This window comes from Monodelphis domestica, chromosome 1, assembly GCF_027887165.1.
Source record: "Monodelphis domestica isolate mMonDom1 chromosome 1, mMonDom1.pri, whole genome shotgun sequence".
Lineage (NCBI taxonomy): Eukaryota > Metazoa > Chordata > Mammalia > Didelphimorphia > Didelphidae > Monodelphis > Monodelphis domestica.
Genome location: NC_077227.1, coordinates 626,556,960 through 626,573,101, shown reverse-complemented (window position 1 = coordinate 626,573,101; position 16,142 = coordinate 626,556,960). Strand labels below are relative to the sequence as shown.

At 35.2% G+C, this 16,142-nt stretch overlaps 1 protein-coding gene and 1 long non-coding RNA gene across 4 annotated transcripts in view; one reads left to right on the top strand and one right to left on the bottom strand.

Moving 5' to 3' along the window:
- Positions 1-16,142, bottom strand: part of LOC103102951 (uncharacterized) — a 274,602-nt gene that overhangs the window by 53,283 nt on the left and 205,177 nt on the right. The gene's annotated exons all lie outside the window — the stretch shown is intronic.
- PLCB1 (phospholipase C beta 1) overlaps positions 1-16,142 on the top strand; it is a 902,125-nt gene that overhangs the window by 770,064 nt on the left and 115,919 nt on the right. The gene's annotated exons all lie outside the window — the stretch shown is intronic.

The following is a 16,142-nucleotide window of genomic DNA, read 5'->3' as shown; positions in this document are numbered from 1 at the left end:
ATATTTTTAATTAAAAAATAATAAACTAGTCCTTGAGGTCTTTGAGTGGGAAAATATAAGAAGGTAATGTGTTCCAGGGACAATATGTAGGTCAATACATAGCCTTGTAAAAAATGAAACAATTTCCATTTGCAGTAATTTCAATGTGATATTAGAATTTGAGATGTTTAATCTGAAGAAGAGAAGGCTTATAGGGAAACATGGTATGTTGTCTGAAAACACTAGAAGGGCTATTGCATCAAAGAAGGATTAATCCTGATAACCTAGCTTCAAAGGTGGAATGAAGACCAATGTGAGGAAATCCCAGAGGTCTTGGCTTAACAACTTTGAAGTTCTCTTTATGCTCAAGGAAATATGAAGTAGCAGATAAGGAGTAAAGCTTAAAACTAAGAAAATATGGATTCAAGTCTCACCTCTGACAAATACTGGGCAAGTCACTGAACTTCTTTCAACATGCTCTAAGCACCTCTCTTCAAAGTATCAAGTTTGATCTATATCAGTAAGAAGGCATTTATCTCATCCAAGGGTTCTTAAACTGGTGAAATCACAAGATCCGCATGCTATGTACCTTTATGTAAGGGACTGTGCTAGCTGTGAGTGATATAAAAGCAAAAATGGCATGAACCTTGCCCTGAAGAAGCCAGCCTTGACTGAGGAGCTATGCCGTATGCACAAATACCATATAGAAATTTAAAGAGGAAAAGATTATTATTAATTTGGCAAGGTGTGCTTATTTAAAACTGATTGTCATTGTGCTGAAAAAAAGAAAAGAAGAGAAAAGAAAAGAAGAGAAGAGAAAAGAAAAGAAAAAAGAAAAGAAAAGCAGTGAGGAGATAGAATATCATGTTTAGAAAAGAACTAGTCATCTGGTTTGGCTGGAACAAAGATTGTGGCCAAGAGAATAATATGAAATAAGCTTAGAAAGGTAGAGCGTCTTAGTAATTGTTATTGCTCATCATGTCAGATTCTTCATGACCTCGTGGACCATATAGCATGCCAATACTATTCATGGAGTTTTCTTGGCAAAGAACCTGGAGTGTTTTGCCATTTCCTTCTATAGTGAATTAAGCCAGTCTGAGGTCAGATTTGAATTCAGGTTTTCCTGACTCTAAGCCCAGAACTTTATCCACTGAGCCACCTACCTATCTACTTAACAATTACAGCTATTGCAAAAAAAACTTGATGGCCCATTTCATGCAGTAGTATGTTCCTTGTCACTGGAAGAAGATCTCACAGTAATTATGAATGTCATTGGCTAATGCATATTTTTTTATGTAGCACAAATTTCAAACATAAAATAGGAAACTTAGTTCAGGTTTTTGCATTAGCTCTCTCTTGAATGTATGAGTATGAGAAGGTGATCCTGTTTATGACTTTCAATTACATATAAAATGCACGACCTCACACCAGAATTCTCCTCAGTATCTCAGAGCATCTGGTTACAAGTCACTCTTTAATTCTGCCCCCAATAAAGTGGTCACTAGGCCTCATATATATCATACTTGGGATGCAGATTTGTCCAGTCCCTTAATCCATTGACCTCACAGTATTAGCCATCCCCATTTCTCCCTTCTTTTGCATATGCTTCACTGATTCACCTTTCCCAAGATCATTAGTTTTCAGAGCATTTAATAAACTTAGATAGAAAGAGATAGTATGGCGGAGTAGATAAAGCATCAGACATAGAGAGGGTGAGATGTTGATTCTCTTCCTACTTTAGACATTCAACCAGCCATGTGACACTAGGAAAACCATTTAATCTCTTGGAATTTAACTTAATCTCAGTGTCTTCATCTGTAAAATGAGGATAATAATAGCACCTAGTGGCAATTTGGAACTATGCACAAAGGTCTGTAAAACTGTGAATCCCCTTTCATCATGTATTACCACTACTGGGTCTGTATACAAAAAAAGGTAATAAAAAAGGGAAAAGAGCCTTCTTGTACAAAGATATTCATAGCAGCTCTTTTTTTTTTGTAGTGGTGGCAAAGAATTGAGTGGATGTCCATCAACTGGGGAATGGCTGAACAGATTGTGGTATATGTTGATGGAACAATATTGTGCTATAAGAAATCATAAGCAGGATAATTTTGGGAAAAGCTAGAAAGACCTACATGAACTAATGCAGCGAAGTGAACAGAACCTGGAGAATATTATACACAGCAATAGCAATATTATATGATGATCAACTGTGAAAGACTTAGCTACTCTCAACAATACAATGAGCTAGGACAGTTCTAAAAGACATGTCAAAGAATGCTATCCACCTCCAGAGAAAGAACTGTTGGAGTCAGTTGCAGAACAATGCATACTATCTTCCACATTAGTTTGTTTATGGTTTTATTTTGGGGTTTTGGTTTTATATGAGCATTATCTTACAACAATGGAAGTATTTTTTGCATGATAATATATGTATAACTCAGATCAAATTGCTTACCATCTCTCAGGTGTGAAGGGAAGGGAGTGAAAAAGACAATTTGGAAGTTATCATTTTGGAAAATATATATTTCAACATATGTTGAAATTTGTTATTACATTGAGAAAATGAAATATTTCTGAAAAAAATAATAGCACCTATTTCATAGTCAAGCAAAATATCTTTAATGTAGTTTGCAAATCTTAAAACAGCATATAATGTAAGCTACAGCATTATAGAAGGTAATAAAATATAAACTTACATGTATTATAGGCTTTATATTCCATCTCAGATTCAGCTCAATCTCTTCCCAAAGGTAGTAGTACCTTTTGTTGGCTTTTAATCCACTGTTTTCTAAACCAGGGATAAGTACTAACCCCAAATTCCATTTTTGATTACTCCTTGTCATATGAAAAAAATAATTTTTTCACTCAGAAACAAGGTTGTATTAATTGACAGAGTAAACTGATTAAAATGAAAGCTTTTTCTTTTTTAAAATTATTAAACTTTAATTAAAAAAAAAAAACAGTGCTCCAGCCAGCCTGAAACTGACTAGTCGGCTAAAACTTGGAATCAATCTCTGATTCAATGGCTCCTCCTAGGCGTGGGATTCGTCCTTATATAGACCAATCGCGTTCCTGGATATAGGGAGGTGTGGTCCCTCCCCTTCACAGGATTGGGCCATTCAGGACCAATCCTACGCCAGGGAGTGGGGGACCTGATCCCCTCACAGAACGAGATTGGTCCATTCAAGACCAAACCTTGGGCATGCTGAGGAATGCAGTCCCCTGCCAGCATACTTTTTTTTTTTTAAACCCCCAACAACCCAAAAGCCACATGTCCTAGTGTGAGTGGTGTGGCAGCAGGGAATTGATTCTGCTTTTCCTAGCTCAACAATTCTTTTTTATTCTGTTCTTTCTCCCCGTATTTTTGCTTCTTACTCCTAGAATCAAGTCTGGTGGATTTCTCAACAGAGAGTTAGCTATTGACTATTAGAATCTCTTGAAAGGCTACCAGTTAGCTAGAGGATGATGTTAGTTATGATGCATTCAGCCAACATTTTTTTTTCTTCTGTTCTTCATATTCTCTTCTTTCAAAATACCTTAGTGTAAAATGTGCTCTGCTCAGGCTTATCCATCCCCAGTTGGGAAGCACACATCTATTACTCTATTGATATAGTATATTATAATGTGTTCCCTTGCATCTTGGTTTATAATGGCTGAAACCAGAAAATCCACTAATAGTAGCTGCAAATCATTTATAAAAACTGATTATGCAAATCTCAAATTAAATTATCTTGACTATTAAAAAAATGTTATTTACTAAGAGCAAAATGGGTACCATTCTTCCTTCCTACTGCAATGGCACGAACTTTGTTTTGTTGATGAAATTAAAATAAAATAAAAAATGTGTCTCCTCAAATTCTGAGAGAAACATAAACAATTTGCTCAATTTCTGTATCCAAAGATTTTTTTTTCCTTAAGCTTATATATTTCTTTTGCATGAATTTAGGACTTCTTAGCCATAAACCTTTACAAATCTAATCAAGTTTTTTCTAGAGGATATGATTGTTCAGCACCAACAATTCCTGATTTTCTAATGGCAAAATCTAACTTTATTTAAAAAACCCTATTTAGATGACTATTATTCCTAGGCATGATGTTTAGAATTCTAGCAACCACCACCTGAATGGATGTCTGTTAACAGGTGAATATAGAATATGCTTTTTTTTCTTTTTTTTTTTTAATTTTTATTTGGTCATTTCCAAACATTATTCATTGGAAACAATGATCATTTTCTTTTTTTCCCTTCCCCCCCTCCCACCACCTCTCCCATAGCCCACGCGCAATTGCACTGGGTATCACATGTGTTCTTGATTCAAACCCATTTCCATGTTGTTGGTATTTGCATTAGTGTTCATTTAAAGTCTCTCCTCAGTCATATCCCCTCCACCCTTGTAGTCAAGCAGTTGCTTTTCATCGGTGTTTGTACTCTCACAGTTTATCTTCTGCTTGTGGATAATGTTTTTTAGATCCCTGCAGATTGTTCAGGGACATTGCATTGCCACTAATGGAGAAGTCCATCACCTTCGATTGTACCACAATGTATCAGTCTCTGTGTACAATGTTTTCCTGGTTCTGCTCCTTTTGCTCTGCATCACTTCCTGGAGGTTGTTCCAGTCTCCATGGAATTCCTCCACTTTATTATTCCTTTTTGCACAATAGTATTCCATCACCAACATATACCACAATTTGTTCAGCCATTCCCCAATTGAAGGGCATCCCCTCATTTTCCAATTTTTGGCCACCACAGAGAGCTCAGCTATGAATATTCTTGTACAAGTCTTTTTCCTTATTATCTCTTTGGGGTACAAACCCAGCAGTGCTATGGCTGGATCAAATGGCAGATAGTCTTTTATCGCCCTTTGGACATAGCTCCAAATTGCCCTCCAGAATGGTTGGATTAATTCACAACTCCACCAGCAATGAATTTTTTTGCCACATCCCCTCCAGCATTCATTACTTTCCATAGCTGTTATGTTAACCAATCTGCTAGGTGTGAGGTTGAATTTAGAATCTTCTAAAGTTTAGATAATAAGAGAAACAGGAATAACACATTTTAGCAAATAATTCTTTTTTATATGAACATAAAACTCTTAATTAATAACAGCACAAATTAGAGATTATTATTCTTATTTACTCAAATGAAAAGATTTAGTGAAATAAAAATATCTGAGGACAAATAAAGTACTTTTCTCTCAATAAATCCAGCTGTTATCAATAACTACTTAATATTGTCTTTCCTCTTCTACTCTCCAAAAAACCTTAATAAATTACTTAGCAACCAAGTTAATTCATTTGATTTCATCAGTACTTAAGTAGCATTGTCTCATTTGCCTTGTGATTTAAAATTTTTTTAATTAAAAAATCTTTGAAAACTTTAACAATTCATTAAAAACTCTTAACTGTTCATTAAATCTCCCCACACCCACCCTGAACTTATATGAACAGAGTTTGAATTCATGAAATGAGATGACTGTAGGTTGGCATGAAAAGCACAATAGATTTGGTATCAAAGGATATGAATTCTATTCCAGATCTGGGCTTTACTTACTCTGTAATCTTGGTGGTCATATACCACTCTAGGGTTCAATTTGCATCCTTATAAAACAAAGGAGTAGAACTAACATGACTTCTAGGGTTGGTTCCAGTACCAAATGTATAATCCTATTTCAATCAAAATTTAACCAAAAATAATTCCATTTCTGTAAAAATTATATTAAGAAAAAGGAAGTAAAATGGGACGAAGAATACCAACTGGTGAATTTTGAAGCAATGAGAAGGGGGGAAAAAAGCAATAATCAACACATTAAGCCTGGGTTCAATGACTGGAGAGAATAGATGAGGGCTCACAGATTCTTGGCCAAGAGCTAAACACCAGGATAACCCCAAAATTTTAAGAAAGCCAAGTAAAAGTCAGACCACAGTATGATATCTAGACCTGCTAGGAATTTCAGAGAGCATCTAATCTCACCCTTCATTTTATAGTTAAGGAATCTGAGACCTAGGGGAGTTAAGTCGCTTATCCAAAGCCCCCCAGGTAGAAAATGTCAGATTTAAAATGTGAGATTTGGACCTCCAATCTTCTGACTCTATAGCCTCTGCTCCCACAGTATTACATACCCTTCGATCAATCTGAATACATCCCTGTCATTTTGCTCCAGGGAGTTTGCCTGTGCCAGATCCCCAAAAAATGTCTTTCACTCTACCTTTCAGGTATTTGGGTATTTATGGTCTATAGAAAAACCTTGGAAGACTTTTTTGACTCTTTTATCAGCAAAACCATCTCTAAAAACTCTGTGAGCACAAATGTTGGAGTAGCCTCAGTGTGGTTAGGGAGATATTTCAAATTTGTTAGATGGGAGTAACAAGAACATGGCATTGCTGAGGCTAGGACAGTGACACTTGTGGATAGAGTTATCAGACAGAGTATTGGACCTGGACTCAGGGAGGCCTAAGTGTAAAACCAGCCTCAGATACTAATATTAATTAATTAATCAGATACTTAAAATGGAAATAGCAATATCACCTACCTCCCTGGGCTATTGTAAAGGAAAAGAAAAATGAGATATCTTTAAAATGCTTTGAAAACCTTAAAACTCTGTATAAATGCTCAATATTATTATTATTATTACAATACTTCCCTACTATTTAAGATGCTTCCTTTGCTTCTAATTTAGTGCTTAATGTATGACTCTGTGTGTCCTTATTGGGGTTTCTGAGCAAAAATGCTAGAATAGTTTGCCATTTCCTTTTCCAGCTCATTTTATAAACAAAGAGACTGAGCCAAAAAGAATTAAGTGACTTACCCAGGATCACACATCTAGTAAGTGTTTAAGGTCATATTTGAATTCAAGAAGATGATTTGTTCTGACTCCAAGAAGACCACCTAACTGTCATGAATTTAGCGCTAAGGATATCCTAATGAAGTAATTTTTTTCCCCTCTCTGTTTTATCTGCAACATTTGGAGCCCATCCCTTTCTTTTCTGCACATGAAGTTTTCTTCAGTTTTCAAAGGCATGTAGGATATAATCTTTTAAACCCTTAGCTTCTATTTTGGAATCAATACTGTGTCAAATTGGTTCCAAGGAAGAAGAGCAATAAGGCTGGGCAATGGGAATTAAGTAGCCTGCCCAATGGGGATTAAGTAGCTAGGAGGTGTCTGAAGCCAGATTTGAACTGAAGACCTCCCATCTCTGGGCTGGCTCTCAATCTGCTGAGCCATCCAGCTGACCTAACATATAATATTTTTAAGTCATTTAAAATATTTCTTCAAGTCCAGAGGGAGCAAAAGAACATATCAAGAAAAACTCTGAATCTCAACAGTAATCATTAAAAACAACAACAACCTAAGAAAGCATTTCTGTACAGATCCAAAATCAGAATATTTGGCATCCAAAAGAAAACCAAAAGATGAATATTTGAGAATGTGTCTGAACCATCTAACACCAAATGAGAAAAGCAAGCAATTACAGAGGATACAAACAAGATTGAGACAGAGGGACTAGACAAATTAAGAAAGTAAGATTTTAGCTTCCAAAGACTTGTGTAGAACATCCAGCAAAGCATTATTTTATTTAAGGCTCATGTTTTTCAGATACAGTGCTCCACAAGGCAATGATCAAGAGAGAAACCCCTATATGATTGGATAATTTTCCACAAAGAATCAGTAAATAGTTTATTGCTCACCTTGCAGAACTATGATGTGAAACACAGATTTCATAAGAGATACAAGTTTTAATGACTTTTTTTTGTATCCATGATAAAAAAGGTAATTAGATCCAATGGCTGAGTGGAAAATGATATATGATACCGTAAATAGAGCACAGGCTTTGGAGGCAGAGTGTGAATTTCAATCCTACTTCTAGAATCAACTGCATGTGTGACCTTGAGCAATTAACAATCTGAGTCTCAGTTTCTTCCTCTATAAAACGGGAGGATTGTACTAGATGGTTTCTGAAGTCCTTTCTAACTCTAGTTCTCTGATCTTGCAATTCTTAAAACCCCAAGAGAGGCAGCATTGTATAAGGAAAAGATATGGGGTGGACTATAAGTCACTCTAACTAGGTTCAGTTCTCAGCTCTGTCACTTATTAGCTTTGTAAGTCTCAGTTTGTTCATCTTTAAAATGGGAATAGCAATACTTGCTATACTAACCTGAGGAGGCAGTTGTGATGAAAGCACTCAATGAAATTTTAAATGTATAAAATTTTAAACACTGTAGAGATGTAGACTAATTTTTTTAACATTACTCTAGATATGAATCCATCAATCTCACCATAAGCCCTCATGCAATTAACCTTAAAATTCCATAATTTGAAAAGGGAATAAGGACAATATATTTTCATTATCCAGACCTTTATCAGGCACTTTATGTTCTTTCTCTGGCAGATATCACAGGCTAACTTCTTTCTGCTCTAATGTACATTTTGGAGCTCATTCTCCCTCCATATGTTGATGGGTAATATAATGGAAGAAGATCACATTGAAAAGTCAAGCTTACAAAAACATATACAGATGAGTAAATAAAAAGAAAACTTAAAAGAATTTTCTGGGGGAAGAGCACCAGTAAATGAAGGGATGAGAAAAAGATTCCCATAGGAAGTTTAGCTCCTGCATTCTGTTTTGAATAAGTTAAGACTTTAGACCTTAGGCTAGATGGCACAGTGGAGAATGCCAGGCATGTAGACAGGAATATTCTACATTATTCCCTGCAAAATCTTTCCAAGTTCAAATCTGGCCTCAGACACAAACTATGTGACCCTGGGCAAGTCACTTAATCCTGTTTGCCTCAGTTTCCTCATCTATAAAAAGAGCTCGAAAAGAAAATGGCAATCATTCTAGTATCTCTGCCAAGAAAACCCCAAATGGGGTCATAAAAAGTCACATACAACTGAACAACAACAGACTCACAGAATCTAGAATGCAGTGGCGATTCCTGCAAGACACAGATGGAACTTCTCAGTGATTCAGTTTTCTTATCTTCAAAATGAGGAGGTTGAACTAAGTGATCTAGAAGAGCCCTTTTGTTTTGTTTTTACATTTGTTATTCCCACTTTATTCTGAATCATATATGAATGGAATTTTGAATTAGGAGCTGTGTATTTTTTTCTCTGAGATTTATTACATTTATAGATAATTCAGAGAAAGAACCAAAACTACAACTAAGAAAACAGAATAGGAATAGGTTTGAAACTTTTAATAGTTTAAAACTTTATGACATTTGGGAGAAAAGAGATACTGTTTACAATGAGAATTCCAAGAACGGAATTCCCATGGCCTGATGATTTGTTTAGTTTGCCTCCCCCTGGAATTTCCTGACTCACTGCATGCATTCGGCAAGCCTTGACACTGAAGCAACACATTTAGAACAGAGTCAAAACAGCAGCTCGGCATGGTCTTTGCCTCTGTCTCAATGAGGAGCTTTTTCTTGGCATACCTACCTTCAGTTTAAATGAAATCAATCCTTGCAGTCAAAACCCTTTCTATAGCATTGAACTCCAACAATTTGTCTCTATTCTACAGGTTTGGACATCTCCTTTTCTGTTACTACCCAAATTATAGACTTTTCTCTTTATCTTTTAGCTTCCACATTGAGCTACCAGCTGTATTGTAAGGATACCTATTTGGGACAGTAGATGAGTGCCAGGCTGGAAGTCAGGACAACTTGGCTTCCTACATTCAGATCTAGCCTCAGACACCTACTACCTGTATGACCCTGGGCAAATGACTTAGCTCTGTTGGCCTCGGTTTCTTCATCTGTAAAACAAGGGAGAGAAAACCACTCCAGTACTTTTGCCAAGAAAATCCTACATGGCATCACAAAGAGTCAGACATGACTGAGCAACAAATGATCGATGAAATAAACGCTTTGCAAATTTTATAAGTTTTATCTTTTCTAATAAGGTTGAATTTTTTTTACTTTTAATTGGTTTAGTACTAAATATAATTAACCCAATTTGATGCATTGGGCATCTATTATTTCTTTTCATTAGGACACTGAATATTTTTAAGAAGTTGCCATATAAGGATCTATAGAAGGAACAAGGAACAAGGGATACTATTGTAATGTTATATCCACATTGAAATCTTAGGAAGAAAGTTGACATTTACATTGACCAAGTCTTTATTACAAAGAAAATAATTATAATCACTTTAAATTTCAGTGAATCAAACTATTTGCATCTGATAAGAATTTTATCCAGTGTATTCCTTTCTTTTTCACTTCTTTTCTTGTTAAAAAACCCCAAGGGTAATTAAAAACTCAGTTATACATGGTTGTAGTGTCAAGGTTTTGAAATGAAACTTAAAAGGCCAGAACTTCAAAGACTGTTTAGCTGTGGGAAATTTTTAATAAAAAAAGGGATGGATTTGAAGGGCATAAAAGTTGAATATCTAAGAGAATGATGAGTAACTGCTTTTTAAAAAAATATTAACCTTTGCCCCCTTTTTAGGGAAAAAAAAGAATGAACCACTTCCTAAATTAGAAATGTAATTTCCTTCTGGGATATTTATCTTTAAAAAAGTACCTTGCCATTCTGAAAAGTGTTGAAAAATGTATCTCTTATATAAGAAATGAAGGGTTGTTGTTGGTTTGTTTTTTTTTTTTTTCACAAAAATCTAGTATTTGGGGGGTGGCAGTTTGGATAATGCTTTTAGTATTACACAAAAAGAGAGAAACACTTTTTTAAAATAGTAACTGAAAAAAGAAAAATGTTTTTGGGGTATAATAAGCATTTAGAACTTTGACTTTTTTCCTGTTTCCCATATTTATCCTTCCTTAGTGATTCTACAAACTTACTTGATTCAAACTGTTTTCAGTCTGTTATGGATTGAAAAACCAAAGAAGTATAATCTATGACAGAAAATTTTCACTGCTTCTCCCTCTTTGCTTTCCCCAACCCACTGAATTTTTAGTCCAATACAGGTCACCAGGGAAATGAGAATAAACAATGATTTTTTTTTTAGAAAGGCCAAGAGTTTTATTGTTTCCAAAAGATTAAAAACAATTGGCAAAGGAATTGGTGACAAATAATAAAGAAAATGTAAAATAATTAGGATGCTTTCATTTTCTTGGGGCCCAATGATTTTAAGCACCAGGATAAAATTATTATAGTATGTACTGTTTTTCTGGTTTATTGACTTACTTTCCTAGGAAACTATGTACTCATTGTTATTTGCTGTTATTGTTATCTGTCTTTTGAAAAATGCTTTCCTCATAAAGAAATGTAAGTAGCAATATTGTGGGGGGCTTGAGGTAAGCCCCTTTGCAAGAATGCAAGACTTTATAACTTAGCTTAGAAATAAAAAGAGAAATTTATTCATTTGGAAATCATGTTGGATTGGGCTAGGAGAACAGCATAGATGGAAAGCTGCCTCCTCTAAAGGATCAATTCTGGGATTTTTATACTCTTAACAACAGGAGAATATGAATTCAGGCAAAATTGTGGTGGCAGGTGTTTAGTCACTTGGCCAGGATCAGAGCAGTATCTTATGTCCTGGAGACATGGGGTATAGCTTAAGAAGATGTTCTAGATTTCAGCTGGATGATAATTGGGGCATATATCTTTGTCCATCTCAAAACCTAGGGGAGAATCCAAAGGGGAGAATTCTCTCAAGGATTTTTCTTATCATTAGCCTTTGAAGTCCAGGCTGACCCTTTCTTTAGCCTTAACAAGAATGCAGGGAAGCAAAGGAATTTTCCTACTTATAGTTTGACCTGAAGCACTTCTATAATTTGGGGGTGGAAGGTAAACCTAGAGTCCCAGATCAGTAACAGTAATGTTTAACACAAATATGGTTCTTTAAGTTTTACAAAGTAGTTTCTATAACAAAGATTTAAGGTCTTTGCTGTCTGCTATTGTCACAGACAAAAGCAAGCTTATTTCCTTTGGTTAGTTAATAATTGTTTATTTTGTGCAAAGCACTATATATATTTTTATTAATCCCCTTCGAATATCACCCACATGATTCTTATTCCCCATAATACTTATTGTCAGTCAAGAGTCAAAAACTTTTATTAAGTTTGTCATGCCAAACCATGTTGAAAGTGCTAGGATACAGAGAATGGCAAAACTATAGTTGTTATGCTCAATAAGCTTATATCCTAATGGAGATAACATGCTAAAAAATGTATATAAACTATAAGGATGAAAGAAAATAAGTATTGTTTTATTAGTTTAGAGACAAGAAGTAAAGTGGCTGGCTTGAGAAAAGAATTGGACTTTGAAGCAGAGCTGAGAGAGCATGTTGATTTCAGATGTTGACAGTTTTAACTGTTTTTTTTTTTTTCTGTATCAATTATTCTCTCTGGCATTTGGGAGTTGGTCTCTGGCAGTTGGCAAAGACACATACTCAGAGACTCTCTCTCAGAGCTGGAGGAGGTAATAGCTTTGTCTCTCTGTCTGAGGGAAAGACCTGAAGGAGCTCAGTGTTTTCCTTTCCCAACTTGGGAAATACTATTGACTATCTATTGTGGTTTTTAAATATTGATTTAACTCTGCGAAGACCAAAGAAAAACCTGGTCTTTGGTTTGGACTCTGAGTCTGTTAAGGCTCGGAGTCCTAACTTGATTTGTGTTGAGACTCAACCAGCTAGTGTTTGCTATTTTATAATTTGAAGGTGAAGTTAAGAATTATAAAGATAATAGTGGTAGTTTTTATTTAGATAGTATAAATTTGGGTTAGTCAGAATAGGGAGGATTAATGTAGCAAGTGAAACACAGAAGAAACTGTTCCTTGCAGAACCAGGGAGTTTCTTTGGGTAGATTTAGAATCCCTTAGAATTAGAAATCTTTGTTATCCTTAAATATTTCAATAAATATTTTATTTTTTATAATAAAAGTCTCTTTAGCGTACTTGCACCTGGCCCTGAAGGAAATTTCACATTTGAGCTTCACTTCATCACTGAAGATACTTTTGATTACCTCTATCTAAAGTATCTGAACAGTTTTGGTACAGTTTTATGATTTAATTTTATGTAGCTCATCATTATTATTTATTTTTATAAAACAAGATAAAGTTTAAATGGGAAATAATGTCAGAGAAATGGGAGGAAACTGGCAAAGATATCTAATTGTCATCTTACTCTTTAGGTTTCTTTCTACATGTCTCTAATCATGAGACAAGCCAATTACCAATTAAAGTCACACTAAATATATGTTATTTAACAACATATCCTGGGGAAAAAATCACATTTTGCTAGAATTAAATGTCTTGGAAAACATATAAAATTAATGCTATTAAGTAAAATCAATACAGTGACCTCATTTAAATACAAAATATTTAATGTCCATAGCACTGCTCTGCCTAGCACAAACATATATACACACACACATATTTCTCTATTAAAAAATAACAACAAATGAAATCTATTTTCTTTCCTTTCAACATCCCAGTCCACTGGAGGTGGGGGAGGGGGGTAAGAAGTCGAAACAAGTATACATAATCAAGTAAAATTAATTTCATCAATGCTAATATAAAATCTATTATATATCAGTGAAGATTTTATATATGCATTATGTATTTTATATATATATGTTTAAACATATGTATGTGTATATCCATGTATATTCACTACTTCACCTTGACCCATGATGGCCTTTTTTCTATTCAGTTCCTTTTAACCATGAAATGCCCTTCTACAGCCATATTTTAATTGCAGGTTATATCCTACCAAGTTTTGATGATATTTATAAAACTAAATTTTCCTTCTCAAATTAGGATTTCTAATTTACTTTGATTGTTACCCATAATTTACACATTTGTGTATAGTCATCTAAAACCATAGATTTTACTGCTAAGAGCCCTTCATGGATTTCTTAATTGCATCTCTTCTGTTCTTAAATTATGGCTATGATATTTAGTTTAATGGATACATGAAGGCAATTTTCTCCCTTCTCTTTACTTTTTAGTTTAAAATTCTTTTGATTTGGTTTGCAAGACTTCAGACAAATGTATTTTTACTGCCTGTTGGACATCTTGAACTTAATGTACCTTAAACATTTTAAATTCAACACATCTAAAAGTTAACTCATTAGCTCCCTCTGGCCGAAACTGATTCCTTCCTAGTTTTCTAGTCTCTTTATACCTTACCTCCAACCATATATTCTGTGATTCAATGACATCAACCTACTTGCTATTCCTACTATGTGCCTGGTACATAACAAGTGCTTTAAAATGTTCGTTTGTTTTTTTAAATTTGGTAAAAGGCACTCCATCTCCCAAATCTGGGCATCATCTCTGATTGTTCCTCATTCTTGGAATTCTTTCCTCATCTTTGCTTCCTGATTTCCCTGGCTTCCTTCAAATCCCATCTAAAATTCCATCTTCTACAAAACACCTTTCCTGATCCCCCTTACTATTAATGCCTTTCCTCTCTTTATTATTTCAAATTCATTGTTTGTCTCATTGCCTCAAGTTTCTTCCTTCTCAATTCTATTTTTCTAAATTTATGTTATCCCCCCAAAATTCAGTCAATTCTGGGATCAAATATAAAATCCTTACTTGATTTGCAAAGCCCTTCATAATCTGGACCCTTCCTATCTTTCCAGTTTTCTTATACCTTACTCTCTTCTACTATGCACTCTATGATCCAGTGATGGGCTTCTTTGCTATTTCTTGCTTCAGACACTCTATCTCCTGGATCCAGGCATTTTTGCTAAATTCCCCTCATGTCTGAAATTCTCTCCCTGATCATTTCTGATTCCTGAACTTCCTGGTTTCCTTCAAGACCCACCTTAAATCTTTCCTTCTACAAGAGGCTTTTTCTCAATCCCCCTTTAATGCTAGTGCTTTCCCTCTTTTGATTATCTCCAGTTTATCCTGTAATTATATTGTTTTTACATTTTTTTTCATATTCTACTCCTTTTAGAGCATAAGTTCCGAGAGAGCAAAAACTGTATCTTGTCTTTCTTTCTCACCTCACCAGCTAGTACAGTACCTGACACAAAATAAATGCTTAATAAATACTTCTTGATTTGATATTGAAGAAATATCTTTTTGCCTGACACTAAGAAATGGTTCTGAAAGACTGATCATTCTGGAAGCAACTACAGGATGTGAAAGTAATGCCATTTATTCCTGTTCCCCTGAACTGAGAAAAAGCAATAACTCTTTCAGTTCTCCATAGCCACTGAGTACCAAGATACTAGGAGTTTTACTTCTAAGATCCTGTCTAGAACCAGCATCTTAAACACAAGGCTCACTGCTAAAAATTTGTCTAGGAACTGGCCCTCAAACCTTAAGCTCTACCAAAAGCAAAGCACATGCTACACATGAAGCTATTGTCTGATGTCATTATCACACGCCATTCTGATATGAGGCAACAGAATTGGTGTAGAGTATGATTTTCTAAAGCTTCTTGGCACTTGGTCATCATGTAAATTTTTACTAACCAAGATTTCTCACTTAATCTCGAAGTCATCATAACTCCATCTTTCCTGGTGATTAAAAGAAAGGACAAACTGGATTTATCCTTTATCATCATACAAGCTCTGACGAGAGGACGCCCAGTATTATTAACATTAATAAAAGTTCTTATTCATGACTATAACACTTCTACCATCTGTGAATGTTAAAAACTGTAAATGCCACAACTGTAAAGGTTTTGGCCAAACTAGTAAAGATAAATTTTAGTGTTTTGACTTAAAATCTAAAATAAGTGGTCGTCATTGGAAAATTCCCAAATATGAAAATACCCAAGTCAGCTGAGATTTTATGGAGATTTTAATTAATATAAATGAAGGAATTAAGGAAAGGAGAGAGAAAGAGAGAGAGAGAGAAAGAGAGAGAGAGAGAGAGAAAGAGAGAGAGAGAGAGAGAAAGAGAAAGAGAGAGAGAGAGAGAAAGAGAGAGAGAGAGAGAGAGAGAGAGAGAGAGAGAGAAAGAGAGAGAGAGAGAGAGAGAGAGAGAATGAGAATAGCCAAGCAGTAGAAAAGGGCCTAGGCCTAGGCCTGAGCCTAAGGGAGAGTGAGTCAGTCTTTATCACTTACCAAAAGATCCTCTCCAAGCAAGCTCCAGTCCTCACTTCAACTCCAAACTCCAGTCACTCTGAACTCCAACTAACTCCATCCAACCTCCAACTTAACTCCCTCAAATTCAATAATCCCCTTCCTTTTAAAGAAATTTTCTCGAGATCTCCGGAAACCCTTCCCTTCCGAACTCAAA